The 15891-nt window shown below is 47.6% G+C and overlaps 1 protein-coding gene across 2 annotated transcripts in view; it reads right to left on the reverse strand.

Moving 5' to 3' along the window:
* PCGF2 (polycomb group ring finger 2) overlaps nucleotides 1-5842 on the reverse strand; it is a 42219-nt gene extending 36377 nt beyond the window's left edge. Inside the window, exon 1 of one of the 2 annotated variants that reach the window (XM_082195036.1) lies at nucleotides 5672-5842. The gene's annotated coding sequence lies outside the window, so the exon portion shown is untranslated. Of the gene's footprint in view, nucleotides 1-5545 lie in introns of both variants that reach the window. The other variant, XM_082195034.1, reaches the window with a different exon arrangement.
* Nucleotides 5843-15891: the final 10049 nt, after the last annotated feature.

Consider the following 15891-nt stretch of genomic DNA (forward strand, 5'->3'; position numbering starts at 1 on the left):
CCGAATTGCATCCTAAATACATTGGCCTCTTCCCCAGTATAAAGGTTAGCATTCACATTTCTTTAATCCTTCTTTTATTTTAAATTTTTCCCCGGGGCTCCGACTTCCCCGAAGCCCGGAAACTCTTCTCCCTAATCCGGGTCAAGGTTACTACTATTTTTGCGCCAACCTGCTGCCTCTTCCAGGTGGTTTGGACTACAGTTCCCATCATCGCGGCCGGGACTCTTGGAAAAGTGAGTCCGGAGGGGCAAGCTAAGGAACTATACCGAGCTTAGATTCAGATCTGTAAATTTAGGGCAACGCCTCCTGCCACTCTCACCTGCACCCCCAAACTCCAAGGCAAGCCTCCAGAAATTTGAGGATCACCATCTCGCACACCAAGCCGTTTGCGAAATATATAATACTTAGATCCCTAAATAAACGAGAAAACAAACGGGTGGAGCGAAAGGATCTTTCAGATGGTTTATTTAATGCCTCCTGGTCACTGCCTAGTTGTTGCTTTTTTTTATTAAAAAAATTGACCAGGGTTTCAGACTGCCTGACATTTTCCTCTAAGATGTATGAGGACAGCGATTACTCAATAGTTAACGGGCACTCTGCATGTGCTCAGAGCCACTCTTCATTGCTCCATATGCTCAGGGACCCAAGAAGGGCCCTTTGAAACAAGTTCCGAGGTTCCCCGGGAGAGTGCATGTAATATTTCACCGGGCAAGTATGGAAAACACTCCACGCCCCCCCCCCAATGTTTCTTTTGCATCCAGTAATCCAGTCTAGAACCCGTCCATTCCAGATTCTACTGATTTCTGCACGACGCAGCCCCTATCCTTGTACATCAATCTATTTCTCGAGATCTTATTATTGATTTCTGCACTGGGAAGAAGCCGGCTTTCTGTGCACCACACAGAAATTGAAGGACAGTCCCTTCATTTTATTAGCTTCTAGAATTCGGCGAAGGAAACAGATCCGGGTGTTCGTTACATCTCCAGATCCATTGCTAAGCTTGCGCTCTCCAGTCAAGCCCTCCCGGTTTTCTGGAGCACTGGGATTTGTTGTCCAAGCTGAAGGCCAATTGACAACCTAGAACAGAATACCTATCCGCAAAACCCATGCCCTTTAGCCCTGAATCAGAGCTATTGGGATATTCCCTGATGATGCCTTAGCCACGAACATGTACACCAGCCTGCGCAGCCCCAGGCACTCGCGTTTCTTCGCTTTACAACCTGCCATCACTCCATCGAAAGGCGGCGTATAAATCTTCAAAGCAAAAAGAAGGAATACGCTCCCACTGAAGTCAATGGGGTGTTTTAAAAGGCCTAACTTTGGCTAGATCTTGGAGACACCTCCAAAAAAATCCCATGTCAAAGTGGAATACTGTTTTCAAAGGATGGGGTGGGATTTGAGACTATAAAAAATTGCAATCCGGAAAGAGATTTACTCGGGAGTTAAGCCTGTATTGAATCCATGGCCTTGACCTCCGGGGAGCAGGGCAAATACCTGCGTCGGATGCTTCCCTTCTGAAGGCAAGAGAGAGAGAGATCCTAAAATCCTAGCCTTTCTGCAGCGGGGACGCGCGCCACCCCAGCCCCCCTGCTCGCGTTCTCAGAAGCGATCTCCCCCGAGGGGATTCCCTGCGGCCATCAGCTCTCTCGATCCCACGTGGGTTCAAAAGGCAACTCGCTCTCCAAAGCAGACACAACAAACCGCCAGCAAGACGCAACAAAAACCCCAAGCAAGACTCAACAAACCGCCAGCGAGACACAACAAACCCCCCACCCACCCACCCACCCCCATCGCCAGCAAGACTGGGTCTCGGCGCCGATTTAAATACACGCCAGTCCAAAGAACAGGAAAAGAGCCAAGCCAAAATCAGCTCCGACCCTCGCTTCTCTCCTGGGCAGGGGGGTGGCTGCTTTCAGCGCGATCCTGGCCAGTTTCCTCATGAGTAAATCTCCCTGTGCGCAGCGCGACTTGCTCCCAGGTCAATGGGTACAGGAAGGAGGGGAGCCCTGGGCTGGCATCCTTTATGTCACTCTGGCCTGGGAGTAAGCCCATTTGTACTTACTTCCGCGGCGCTCCAGCAAGCACCACGTGGAATAAGAGCGCGCGATCCTGCGGGAAACGCTCTTGCGCGGCCCAAGGCCAGGGCAGGAAGGCGCTTAGGATTCACCCGGCCTCTGCGCAGGGGAAACGGCGACCCTTTCGCCATCAGCCGACGGTGCGCAATCTTAAGTGTAGGCAGAAGATGCCCACATTGTCCCGTTCCCCCCATCCAAACACCTTGATAAGGAAGGCAACTTGAGAAGTCCTCTGCTGGATCCGACCAAAGAAGGCCCGCCACCCAGCCCAGCCGAACCAGATACCTCTTGGGAAGCGCAGAAAGCGAGGCGGGTACCCCGGGCTACCGGCACCCTGCCACTGGGCAACTTCTGGGAGCTGAGATGCGCAGGGGTGGGGGACGCTTGGAGGGTGAAACCCACCGTCAGAGAGTCGAAGAAGCTCCGCTCCCAGGACAGCGCTTTGAACTGATCATTCACTCCATCCTTCTCATAGAATTGCAGCTTTGGGAGGGACCCCGGGTCATCTAGTCCAACCCCCTTGCAATGCAGGGATCCTCTTTTCAACGACAAAGCCCAGTCGATAATCTAAGATCTGGTCTTGAGAGGACGCTCCATCCTCGTCGCGCTAACACAACGGCAAAACATAGAAAAACGCACAAGCTTTGCTCCGCCTAAACGCAAGAACACCAGCCTTTCTCTCTCTCTCTCTCTCTGCTTGTGTGGCCTACACTGCAAGGTTAGGGTTAAGAACGACGGGCAGGTGTCAGGAGACATTGAGAGAATAACCTTGTCCCAGAACAGAGGAAAGGAAGATAATAAAGGAGGAATAAAACAGCCTCTCCTCCTATTCCCCTTGCCACCACTTTCGTGAAGGACTTTCAAGCCATCTGAAGGTGGGGAATTATTAATTATTATTTTTAAGCCAATAATTCCCGACATTTAAAGGTAGAAAAATGAAACAAGGCACGAGGAAGGTTGAAAGCGGATCTCTTTAGACTCTGGAGGCAGAAGCATCTCTATTTTTAAAAAGGTCCAACCAAGAAATTAAGCATTTTTAACAGACAATGAGCGGTGCTGAACTTTATCTGGATTGAGCCCTATCTTACTCCTATCTCGAGTTCTCCAGAAACTTATCTTGGAATTCTAGAGGGGAATGTTCTATAGAAAGGCTTGGAACATGAAACCTCCAGCAAAATAGACATATGGAAATCCAACCCTTAATTTCCCCCGGACATTTCTGCAAGTAGGATGACCCCCTCTCCTTCCTTGCATCCTAGAACCTCCCGTTTTTCAAATTCCCGTTCCGGATTCCCAGAATTTAAGAGGCAAATACTTGGAAGGTCACTTCTTCCGTCTAAAGGCCCACATTGAAAACGGTGTCTTTTCCATTCTGGAGTAAAATATAGAGGTGGTGGCAATCCTTTCCTCCTTGCATTCTGGAAGCTAATACGGAATGCAAAGCCCAGAAAGGTGCTTCTTCCCTGCACTCTAGAAAATACCGACACGGTGTCTGCTTTTATTATACTCTAGAGAAGACAACGAGACGCCTTCCTTCCTGAATTCTGGAGCTACATACCAGACGTTTCTTTGAAGGGGCTTACAAAGAAGAAATCAGAATTTTGGAGGGAAATGCGATTTTGATCCGGTGACCAAGGAGAGGTTCCTCCCCCGCCCCACTCTTAGTGGGGCAGAAATGAATGAACCATCACAAACTGAGAGTAGGAGAAGGTACTTTTCTGAAAGTCCACCCTCATGTCTGTTCTGACATTGCATCCTATTTTTGCAAGGGCGTCAAGAGCAACTGGCTAATTAAATTACCACCAGGTGTCTTTTAAAAAAGAAAATTAAGGCAGTAATGGGGGGTTGATGGGGGAAGTTTAGGGTGTTGTTCTAAACACACGTAGCGCCCCATTAAACCCTGTAGTGTTCCCAGAAGGCATCCATAGGATTCTGCTCTTATTTATGTAGCCACACAGTGAAAAATATGTAGTGATATGGCTTTTCCACTACAACTGTTCTCTCATTCACATTTTACACACACACACAATCACAATCCCCACCTACTTCCCTTATTTCGTCCATTCGCCAAACATCGCGACAGCAAATAATAATAATAATAATAATAATAATAATAATAATAATAAATACCAGCAAGTGTTGCTTTGGCATCTCCAGCCTCAAACTGCCCCAGCCCGATCAGCTTTCCCACCCCCTCCCCGCATTTGGAAACAACTATGTTGTCGAACATCACCCCTCCCACACACACACACCGCAAAAAAACAACACAAAACCATATTCCCATGTGATTTGGGGGAATGACAGAAACACACACACCCCTTTTCTGCCTCTAGAGTTCCCCAGATCAGACTTTTAAACCCCCTCCGGTCTGGGGCGAAAGGAAGAACCATCACCGTCCTCACCTTGCTGGTTGAAACACAAGGCAGAAGAAATATGTCCCTTTCCCCCTATCCATACATACACACACACACACACACACACACACACCAGACCAACAACGCTCTCCACAACATCCTGCGCGCCATGTTGTGGTTCTCTCCCCCCCCTTTTTTTTAAATGATATATATATATATACAATATAAATCCCAATCCTCTCCAAATCACCCGGGCCTGCTGCTGCTGCTGCGCGCCCGAAGGAGCCATCGCGTGCGCCTTTCTCTTTGGGGCTCCCTGGATCGCCTGACATTTGGATCTCTCGAGAGATCCAAAGGAGTGGATCTCTCGAGCTCCACACCAGAGGACAGTCTTTTTTCCACCGCGGCCTGCAAGATGCTGGCTGTCAAAACCGCGATCGCCGTTTGCGCACACACACAAAACACACACACACCAAAAAAACCATACCCACACGCCCCAGACGCACAAGCGAAGCGGTAAAGGCCTCTCCGGGGAAGCCGGAGCTGGTGGCTGAAGCAGCCGAAGAGAGGCAGCCCTGGGCCGGGGAAGGGAGCCACGCTGGCCGCCGGCTTCCTGAGTTGCGATGGGGGGGACGCAGACGCGCAAACACACACTCACACACAAGGGAAAGGGGGTCCCGGGGGGCGGAGCTGAGCTTTCCAAAGGGGGAACCCGAGGAGACCTTTTTGGAGAGCCTCCGGAGGTACCCCCCCCCCTTTCGCGATTTGGGGAAGGGGGAAAGCGACCCGCGGCCACAACAACAACAACAACAACAAAGGCGGGCTCCTCGGAGCCGGAGAGGGCTGGCAAAATTTCGAGAGAGAGAGTGAGAGAGAGAAAGAGAGAGAGAGAAAAGATCGGCCATCTTGAAAACCAGGCAGGGTGAGGAGGGGGGGAAAAAGAGAAGGAAAAGAGGAGAGGGAAAGAGAGAGAGAGAAGGAGTGACAAAGGGCAAGGAGGGAAAAGGCGCCAGGGGAAAGCAAGCGGGGGAGTTCCCGGGAGCAAATAATGCTAATTTTTAAAAAAGGGACACACACACACATAGATTTCGGAGGGGGAAAGTATAGCAGCCCTACCTGATCCCCGGGTCCTTTCTAGAGGGGCGCACGGAGGCAGCGAAAGACCGGATGGGGAGAGAGAAAAGAGAGAGGAGAAGCAAAGGGGGGAGGAACCGACGCCGCCCCCCTTTTCGCCCCACTTACACTGATCAGACTGGAATGTTTAAATATATACATATAAATATATATAGTATAGATAAATATCTCTCTCTCTCTCTCCAGAGGCAGAGAGATTCTCTGGGCAGCCTTGTCTCTCTCCTCTCCTCTCCTCTCCTCTCTCTCTCTCTCTCTCTCTGCCGGGCTACAGAAAGAGGGAGGGAGGGAGAAATCTACAAAATGGCCCTTCCCCCTCCTCCTCTTCCTCCCCCTCCTCCCCCCCACCTCTTTTCCTCCGGACAAAAAGCCCCGCCCCCTTTTGGGAGCCTCACGTGATTTCCTTCCTTCATGGGTGTTTGCAAAAGAGCGAAGTCCCTGGAAATAAATAAATGAGGAGGAGGAGGTGGAGAGACTCGGGATCTGGGGATGGGGGGGGGAGAGAGAGGGGGTGGGGAGGAAAATGTGCGGGTTTCCCTTCCGCCTCTGCCTCCAGACAGACAGACTTCGCATCCAGACAATACAAAAACAACCTTGCCACCCGTCCAAAAGCAAAAAGGAAAGCACACAAAAAAACGCGTCGATCGAAGTACTGTAAAGCCACGATTTGGAAGAGAAAAGCCTGCGATCGCGCGGGGAACAAAAGCGACGGCTTGGGGGACCGATTGACACAAACACACACACAACACACACACACCCAGAAAGACACACACACGGTCGGCCCGGAGTCTTTTTTTGCTGGGAGGAAAGACGCGCAGGAGGGAAAGTGGAAAAGGCACCCGGTGCAGGCAAAAGGACAGACACGCACACACACCCTCCAAAAAAAAAAAAGTTTAATTAAAAAACAACAACCCTGGTATTTTAATCTCTGGAATATACAAAAGGACCGTACTGCAGTTCTCCGATTTTCTGCTCTTCCATGAGCTACGCGGGGAGATGCGTAAATCGGTGATCCTTCCAAGAAGAAGACATGCATTGGTTGGAGGCTTGCGGAATTGTCACGTGTATAAAAGAATTCGAATTCTAAACAGGAGTCGGCTTCAAATCCACGACGCAGTTCGATGCAGCCCTTAAAATTCAGAACTTGGGAAAGGGGGAGAGAGAGAGAGAGACTATGGACAATCTGAGAACGAGAATTACCGTATATTTCTTCTCCCAGGTGTAAATATTTGTGTCTGTATGTGTTACTTTATAACCGTGACTTGTACCAGGCACTAACGTCCTCCCTTCCCCGCAGAGTAAAGAGTTCGCTAAAAGTTTGCAATCTGTATAACGAATCCCAAAGAACCAATTAAAGACGCGTGCAAAAAGATAATGGAAACGGAGCTTTGTTGTTGTTTTTTAAAAAAGATTACAGCTTTTTGTTTCTGTTTTACAGAGAGGAATGACCCACTTTTTTACAAAGAGCATGTAAATTAAAACGCAGGGCGTCAAAACTAAGATTAAAACAAAAACACCTAAAGCAGAAGGGTGCATTGCAACTAGTAAACTTTAACTACCAACCGTTTCGTGACTAAACAAGACAAACTGGACTCCATATAGAAGCTGCCTGCTTCCCCCGCGTGTTTTCAAGCACGAGAACACGCTTCTCTCGGAGACGTCGCCCATGCCCAAGGTGGGATTTGCACCAAGGAAATATTTTTGGGGAGGGGTGAGCCGGTGGGGTGTCGATTGTTTCTAAAATACTTTAACTTTTTCTATGGAGGGAGATTCGAAGCCCTGATTTGCTTCGCAATGTTAGATCTTTCTGAGATGTCCTTTTTCACATGCACTTAGGTGGTTCCCCCAGTGGGGAGTGGGACTTTGCTGGAGAAGGCCGTGTTCTTCAGTGGCGCCACCGGTTTAAAGTCACAGAATCGTAGAATGAGAAGGGAACCCTCGAGTCATCTAGTCCACCCCCGTGCAATGCAGGGATCTCAGCTAATATATCCATGACAGATGACCTGCAAGGTCCATTCCGGAGAGGTAGCAGTGGACTTAGTCTGCAGCAATGTCATCCACGAGTTTTCTCCCACCAAGCGATTTTTTTGTGGCACCCGTGTTCACGAAAGCTTAAGCTCTCTGGCTGGGGACAGGGGCATAAAAACTGAAGGTGGCCGCTCCAGATTGCCTACAAAAGCCACTTCCTCGCGGCCAGCGCGCAGCTCTTAAACGCTAGTAACTAAAAAGCCCGATCGCATATATCCCAGCTTTTTTGCAAGCACATTTATGTGCGGACAGACGATGAGAATCCCTAGGAATCGCGATGGCGTGGTGGCCGTCACGTGTGAACCCTCTGGGTCGCTCTATGCTGCCATCAGAACCAGGAGGAGGGGGTGGTTACTGCGGAACGAGTTAATTCTGGTTCAGGCAGGCTTGTAAATCGGTACGGGGCACAGGAACCGTCAGGGAAGGAAAATGACACGCGATAAATTGATTGATCCAGATTTTTAGCAAGCGATGAACCACGGATTAAGTGGCGCGTTCCAGCTTCCTATCCACAGAGGTGAGGATCCGAAGCTACAAGGTCGTCGCCAACGTCGCCGGATCCTTTGGAGAGCCTAAACTCGTGGCAGTCCGGAGTGACACCACCGCGCGCCTAATCCGGATCGAGCGGCGAATTAACGATTCGCCGCGTCAATTTGACCTCGCGTCCTCGCAGAGCATTTTGGGGATGGCGACGGAAGGAAGGGGGGTGTCTGCGAGGGGGTGCGATGGCCCATCGGGCAGGTGCCAGGGGCAGCAACAGTGGGGGGAAATAAGGTGGTGAAATGATTGGGAGGGCGCAACAGAAGCGAAGTCTTTGGAGAAGAGTTTGGAGAAGAGTTTGGATTTGATATCCCGCTTTATCACTACCCGAAGGAGTCTCAAAGCAGCTAACATTCTCCTTTCCCTTCCTCCCCCACAACAAACACTCTGTGAGGTGAGTAGGGCTGAGAGACTTCAGAAAAGTGTGACCAGCCCAAGGTCACCCAGCAGCTGCATGTGGAGGAGCGGAGACGCGAACCCGGTTCCCCAGATTACGAGATGGAGGGCACAAGGAGAAGGGGACAGCAGAGGACGAGATGGTTGGACAGTGTTTTCAAAGCTACCAGCATGAGTTTGACCAAACTGCGGGAGGCAGTGGAAGACAGGAGTGCCTGGCGTGCTCTGGTCCAGGGGGTCACGAAGAGTCGGACATGACTCAACAACAACAGCAACAACAACAGGACTCTACCACTTCGTGCTGCCGGTGTGCAGAGAAATCGCCTGTTTTTAAGGGTCCGTCTGCCATCATAGGACACCCCCCCCCCCAGAAAAAAACACTCTCAGAGAGAAAGGTGGAGTGATCCCCTTCTCCCTGGAATGCAATATTTTTCTCTGTTCCGGGAGCTGGTTTTGCAGGCAAGCATTTTATGTTTTAAAAAATGCGGTACCTCTCACCAGTAAGTGGAAGTTGTACGCGTGATTCTGCTGAACGCGTGAATCGGCCAGGTTCCTTTGGGGAATGAAGTCTGAAAAGGGCTTCTGAAAGGAGCGAGGAGAGTTGAGATACCGCCCGTGGATGTATATTATTTGAAATATGGGTCTGAGGGGAAGACACGGGGACTAGACCTTTTCAAAATCTGGCTGGCAGCCCTGCTTCCATGCACATCTGGTCAGCCAGAAGTTTCTCCAATGCGTCTTTCCCCAGAAAATAAAAAGTCTACTCAAAGTTTGATAAAATAATGGACTCAATAAGGGTTATGGGTGGATGAGATGGGTGGAATCCAGCCCTCAAAAGAGCAGAAGGCTCTTTTCCCCATAATACCCTGTAATTGACCTTAAAGTAGTCATATTTGAGGTTTTGCGCTACCGCTGATGGACTGAATCGCGCCAAAGGGTGTGCTAGTTGACTTACCAATGCCAGAATGCCTGTGGTATCAACAGCTGTTTTGCGAATCCCCACTGCTCAGTAGGTAATTCACACTCTCTCTGCACTTTCCACATTTTTTATTTTTTGGTCTCTCACCCCTCTTCTTACAGACCCCACCCCGACCAACGTGCATTCTGTGCCTCAGGGAAAAAAAATACTTAATGCATCTGGTTATATACTGTGGTCCACGAAAGTTCATGGTATAATAAATCTTCAAGGTCCGCCAATTCTCCTTGTCGCTTTTCCCTCCGAGAGGAAATCCGGTTTTATGGCCGTTCTCAATCAGAACGTCTTGCACGCGTCTTCCCTTCCCCGCATCTTGAGGGTCGTGGGAATGGTATCAAAAATATTACTCCTCTTCAAAGAACTGCGCGTCTTTAGCCAAGAGAGAATTATTGCTAGCCAAGGATGTGATTGTCATGATCACGCATTTCCTCCCTCAGTCTTAAAAAAACAACAACCCCCAAATGCACGCGTCGTTTTGTTAAAATGGTCCCCATCCTAAATCTGCGTCCCCATTTGCGTGTGGTCGTTATCAAACTCCCAAGGAGCGTCCAGACCAACTTTTACTGAGCGAAGCTGAATTTGCACCTAAAAGAGACGAGGGAGGAGATCAGCTGGTCTTCTGTGGGAGGCGGGTTGTTGTTGATACAAAAGCTTAAGAAATTGCATCTAGAGACATTTGTTGTTTAGTCGTTTAGTCGTGTCCGACTCTTCGTGACCCCCTGGACCAGAGCACGCCAGGCACTCCTGTCTTCCACTGCCTCCCGCAGTTTGGCCAAACTCATGCTGGTAGCTTCGAGAACACTGTCCAACCATCTCGTCCTCTGTCGTCCCCTTCTCCTTGTGTCCTCCATCTTTCCCAACATCAGGGTCTTTCCCAGGGAGTCTTCTCTTCTCATGAGGTGGCCAAAGTATTGGAGTCTCAGCTTCACAATCTGTCCTTCCAGTGAGCACTCAGGGCTGATTTACTGCAGAATGGAGAGGTTTGAACTTCTTCCAGAATTCAAAAGCATCCATTCTTCGGCGATCAGCCCTCTTAATGGTCCAGCTCTCACTTCCATACATCACTACTGGGAAAAACATAGCTTGAACTATACGGACCTTTGTTGGCAAGGTGATGTCTCTGCCTTGCCGTGGCGAAGGGGCTTGAATAACTCAGAGGAAGCTATGAGCAATGCCGTGCAGGGCCACCCAAGATGAACAGGTCATAGTGGAGAGTTTTGACCAAAGGTGATCCACCTGGAGCAGGAACCGGCAAGCCACTCCAGTATCCCTGCCAAGAAAACTCCCTGGACAAAGACAACAGGTAGAGTCCTAGCAAAGTTTTAATAACTTCATTTTCTGAAGCTCAGCAATGAGTCTCCAGTTTTCTCTCCTCTCATCCTCTGTCTTGTCAATAACACACACACACACACAAGCGCAAGAATAGCAGCATTTTTAAGAGCTCCTGGGTGAGCTGATCGATGAAAGATCACAGTAATCTCGCTGTGGCTTTGAACGTCAGAATGCACACGATTCTGAAGTTGCAGACTCTCCGAGCAACCACCAAGGGGATATATTTTTTGACGTTTTGAATATGAGGGCGTGTGACTAAAGCATAACTCCTAGGCGATTATGGGGGAACGACAGTACCTTGAAAGGCTGGAATTGTGGTTATTATGATACTCTTTTATGTGCAATAAGAAAACGACAGGAGCAGAACAGTTGAGAATCCATGCAGAAGTTGGAGAGGATCTGAATTAATCTAAGGCAGGCCACACCAGGGTGAAGTTTTCATCCCCTAAATCCGCAATCTTATTTTTAAACATTGTCTTGATACAGATGCTCTGTTTCTTGGGGGACAAGCGCCACCTTTTGCCACGCTGCAACGGGGAAAAGCTGCACCCGTTGAATTTTTGCCTGTCGCCTGACAAGTGAAAGCAAAGGGAAGAGCTGATGTCCACACCCCGCAATGGACTCTAAGCGATTGAGGTTGTTGGTTATGCATACAGGTCCCCTCCAAAGACTGGGCGCATCACTTTATGAATTGTGATCATTGTCGAAATTCTTTGGCTAGACAGGTCGCTTTCGAATAATGGTGCGGAGAAGTGAAGTCGTTTTATCCAGGTCTGTGGCACAGCTCAGAAGGACTCTTAATCCCTCTAATTCCGCACCCTCAACTGGTGCAGAGACTGACAGTTTAGGGACAGCCTCTCCACCGTCTTTGCTCTTCTGCCTGACCAAGAATTCTGTGTAACACAAAAGCTTGCATACCAACCCGGGTTAGGGAACTACAGTTCCCACCGTACTGGGGGCTGATGGAGTCTTAACACCATCCGGAACTCACCGCTACACGTTCCCATAGCCCCAACCAAACCCAAACTGACTCCAAGAAAGATACCACTTACATTTATCTACCTGGAACAAGAAGTTCAACAGCTCAACTGGCAAAGGATATTTAACCAAACAAACATTGGAGGGGGCTGTCGAAAAGGCACAATGTTATTATTATTATTTAAAAAAATAGCCAGAGGAACAGCAACTACACAGGAAAATAACCTAAGTCAACAGATACTAAGGAACACAGAAAGGTAGAGTTGGAAGGGACAACGAGAATTATCTAGTCCAACCCACCTGTAACGTAGGAAAACTTTTTGCCCAGAGTGGGGCTCGAACCCACGAACCTCAGATTAAGCATCTCGTGCTCTACCGACTGAGCTACCCCAACTTTTTATGTTTTTGAATATTTTTGCTCTGAGAGCATGCAGACTCTGAGAATCACCCAAGGATAACAAAGCAACACAAGAAAATCCCCAAAAAACGCTAATTTAAACTGCTTTGGTTTAAATTATTTTCTTTATTAAGAAAATAAAGGTGGTGAAGGAAGAATAAGGGAAATGGAAATAAAATAACAGGGGGGGAACTGAAAATAAAAGGTTGGCTTTAGGAGAGCAATGGAAGAGGGTTTTATAAAACAGGTTTTCCACGCTGAGCTTCGCGGGGGAGTTTTTCCTCGCTGCTAACCAAGACCTGGATAGAGACCTGCTATTGCGCCAGTTCTAGGGATGCTGTTCAAAGAGCAGGGAGGAGGCGCGCCCTCTGCTGGGCCACCACGCACACGACACAACAAGACACGCGTGGAGCAGGATCTTGCGTGGAGAGAGCGCCTTTATCTCTGCAAGAGCGATGCCAGCGCAGTGCGTGGCGCGTGAACGGCAGCTATAGAAGAGGAAGCTGATTTTGCAATGTGCAGCAATGCCAGCTCTTGCATGCGAAGATTGCTTTAAAAAAGACAGCCATGTACCCCCCCAAAAAAAAAAAATTCAGAAAAAGGAGAATAGAATAGAATACGGTATACCAATTTTTTTGCATGCATTTTATTTCTGCAGTCTGCCTTGTATCCATTGCACTACCAGCCACAACCTGAAGATCGTGTTGCGCGCTGGCTTTTCTTCCAAACCTTTCCAATCTCACTCCGCCTCCAGCGGGCGAATCCAGAACCGTTGTTGATTTTCTTTTTTTTTTCAAACTAGGCTTCAGAGTTAGCAATGCAGGGCAAGCGCTTCTCCGCCACAAGCCGGTCTCTGTGGCGCAATCGGTTAGCGCGTTCGGCTGTTAACCGAAAGGTTGGTGGTTCGAGCCCACCCAGGGACGACGGTGTCTTTTGTTTCTCAACTGGCTTCCCCTCGGTTTGCAAAACGAGGGGGGCCCCCAAAAACGCAGCTGCCCCGTTGATCCCAGAGCACGTCTTGCCTCCTCTCTAGGATTCGTGCATTTTTAGTTATTCCTGCTCAATTTGGCATAAAAGGTGGTAGAGGCCACAAAGAATAACCTGCAACTTTCCATTCTCCATTCTCTTTTTCTTCCTTTCTTTTCAAAATTTTTTATTGGTTTTCACAACATTATAAACAAACAAACACATAAGACAAACAAACATAAATCATAGTCTTATTGAAAATTACTCTTATTAACATCGTTAAGTGACTTCCTCGCTTCCCCTTGGTTGAATTTCACAGCATATCCTTTTAACGGTTTTCCAAATCGCAGTTCTTATAAAATTTAACTTAGACATTAACATCCTTAGATCTTCACCTTATGAAATTAAACATATTAATTCATCACTTAACATAAATAAAATCCTAAGGCAATTAAGCATCTGCAAGCTGTTTTCGGCTAATTTAACTTAACATATTTAACCAAGTACAGTATCATTAAATTTTATCCATTCTTCCTGATACTCCTCCTCCTCCTGGTCGTGGACTCTTCCGGTTAGGCTGGCTAGCTCAAAAAAATCCATCATCTTCATCTGTCATTCTTCCAAACCAGATGCAGGTTTTCAGACATTGTAGGTGGGGGTCCTGATGGGGGGGGTAATGAGTTTTCTCCCCCCCCCCAATTATTTTTATTAATTTTCCAGATTATTGCAAATCAAAGCAAATTCCTTTAATTGAACACAGTTTCTTAAAATCAGGTTTCCCGCTCCTGTTGCAAACATATGTCGATCGTTTCCTCCCTTATTTCATGAAAATGAGTTTTCAGCCCTTTTATTCGGAGCCTTGCAAGGTTTCATCCTGCCCCAATTGGCCTTTTCTGGTATTCCTTTTAGCAATCCCTACTTTCCTGAATGCAGGAGGTATAATCTTTGATGCACAAGAGGGTGGAAGCCTGCAGAAATAATCTGAAAAGTATAATTCGCCAGGGAGGTTTAAATGCTTCCTTTCGTTTAACCGATTTGCAATGATCAAATAACCTGCCAAAACACAACAAATAAACCCAATCCTAGACAAAGACGTTGTTTCTTTCCTGATTGGGTCCCAGTGTTTTAAAATGCCTCATAGCATCAGAGATGCAATGATTAGAGGCTTTACTTGTTGAATTTCTACCCTTTGTTAGAGGGAATGGTGGGCAGACTTCAGGATTGCAGGAACTACCGTATTTTTTGCTCTATAAGACGCACCAGGCCACAAGACGCACCTAGTTTTTGGAAGAGGAAAACAAGAAAAAAAATATCTGAATCTCAGAAGCCAGAACAACAAGAGGGATCGCTGTGCAGTGAAAGCAGCAATCCCTCTTGCTGTTCTGGCTTCTGGGATAGCTGTGCAGCCTGCATTCGCTCCATAAGACGCACACACATTTCCCCTTACTTTTTAGGAGGGAAAAAGTGAGTCGTATAGAGCAAAAAATACGGTACTTTGTGTATGCCTTTCATAGTTCTAGTAACAGCTGTGTTGGTCTGCCATAGTCGAAACAAAATAAAATAATTCCTTCCAGTAGGACCTTAGAGACCAACTACGGTAAGTTTATTATTGGTATGAGCTTTCATGTGCTTATGTATCTGAAGAAGTGTGCATGCACACGAAAGCTGATACCAATAACAAACTTAGTTGGTCTCAACATCAAAAAAACTAAGATCATGGCCACTGGTCCCATCACCTCCTGGCAAATAGAAGGGGAAGAAATGGAGGCAGTGAGAATTTTTACTTTCTTGGGCTCCATTATCACTGCAGATGGTGACAGCAGCCACGAAATTAAAAGACACCTGCTTCTTGGGAGAAAAGCAATGACAAACCTAGACAGCATCTTAAAAAGCAGAGACATCACCTTGCCAACAAAGGTCCGTATAGTAAAAGCTATGGTTTTCCCAGTAGTGATGTATGGAAGTGAGAGCTGGACCATAAAGAAGGCTGATCGCCGAAGAATGGATGCTTTTGAATTATGGTGCTGGAGGAGACTCTTGAGAGTCCCATGGACTGCAAGAAGATCAAACCTCTCCATTCTGAAGGAAATCAGCCTTGAGTGCTCACTGGAAGGACAGATCCTGAAGCTGAGGTTCCAATACTTTGGCCACCTCATGAGAAGAGAAGACTCCCTGGAAAAGACCCTGATGTTGGGAAAGATTGAGGGCACAAGGAGAAAGCTTCTCAAAGCTACCAGCATGAGTTTGACCAAACTGCGGGAGGCAATTCTTCTGCGATCAGCCTTCTTTATGATCCAGTTCTCACTTACATACATCACTACTGGGTTTACCTGGCTGTTAATGGGTTTACATGGAGAGCCGGGCCATCCTATTGTGATGGTAAATACTTAATTCCTGAGTCCAGGTCACAAGCTCGCCCTGTTCAAATCTTTAAAGTGCCCTTAAGGCAGGATTTGTGAGTAAAGAGACAATGGGGAGGTTTTATTTCATATCCTCCCTCCTTGCAGAGAAACATTTGGTCAGTTTGGGAGTGTCAAAATGGTTTCGGGACTGTCTTCCTGTGTCTTCCTGTACTGTTTCAGAGATGTGGTTTATATATTTATGTATGTGTTTGCCTTGTAAATTTATAAACATTAAATTTATATATTTGAGACCTCAAATTATTATAACACAGGGATGCCACTGATTTAGAGAAGCCGTCAGTTTCTGATTTATTCC

Source organism: Podarcis vaucheri (assembly GCF_965113315.1).
Source record: "Podarcis vaucheri genome assembly, chromosome: 13".
Classification (NCBI taxonomy): Eukaryota; Metazoa; Chordata; class Lepidosauria; order Squamata; family Lacertidae; genus Podarcis; species Podarcis vaucheri.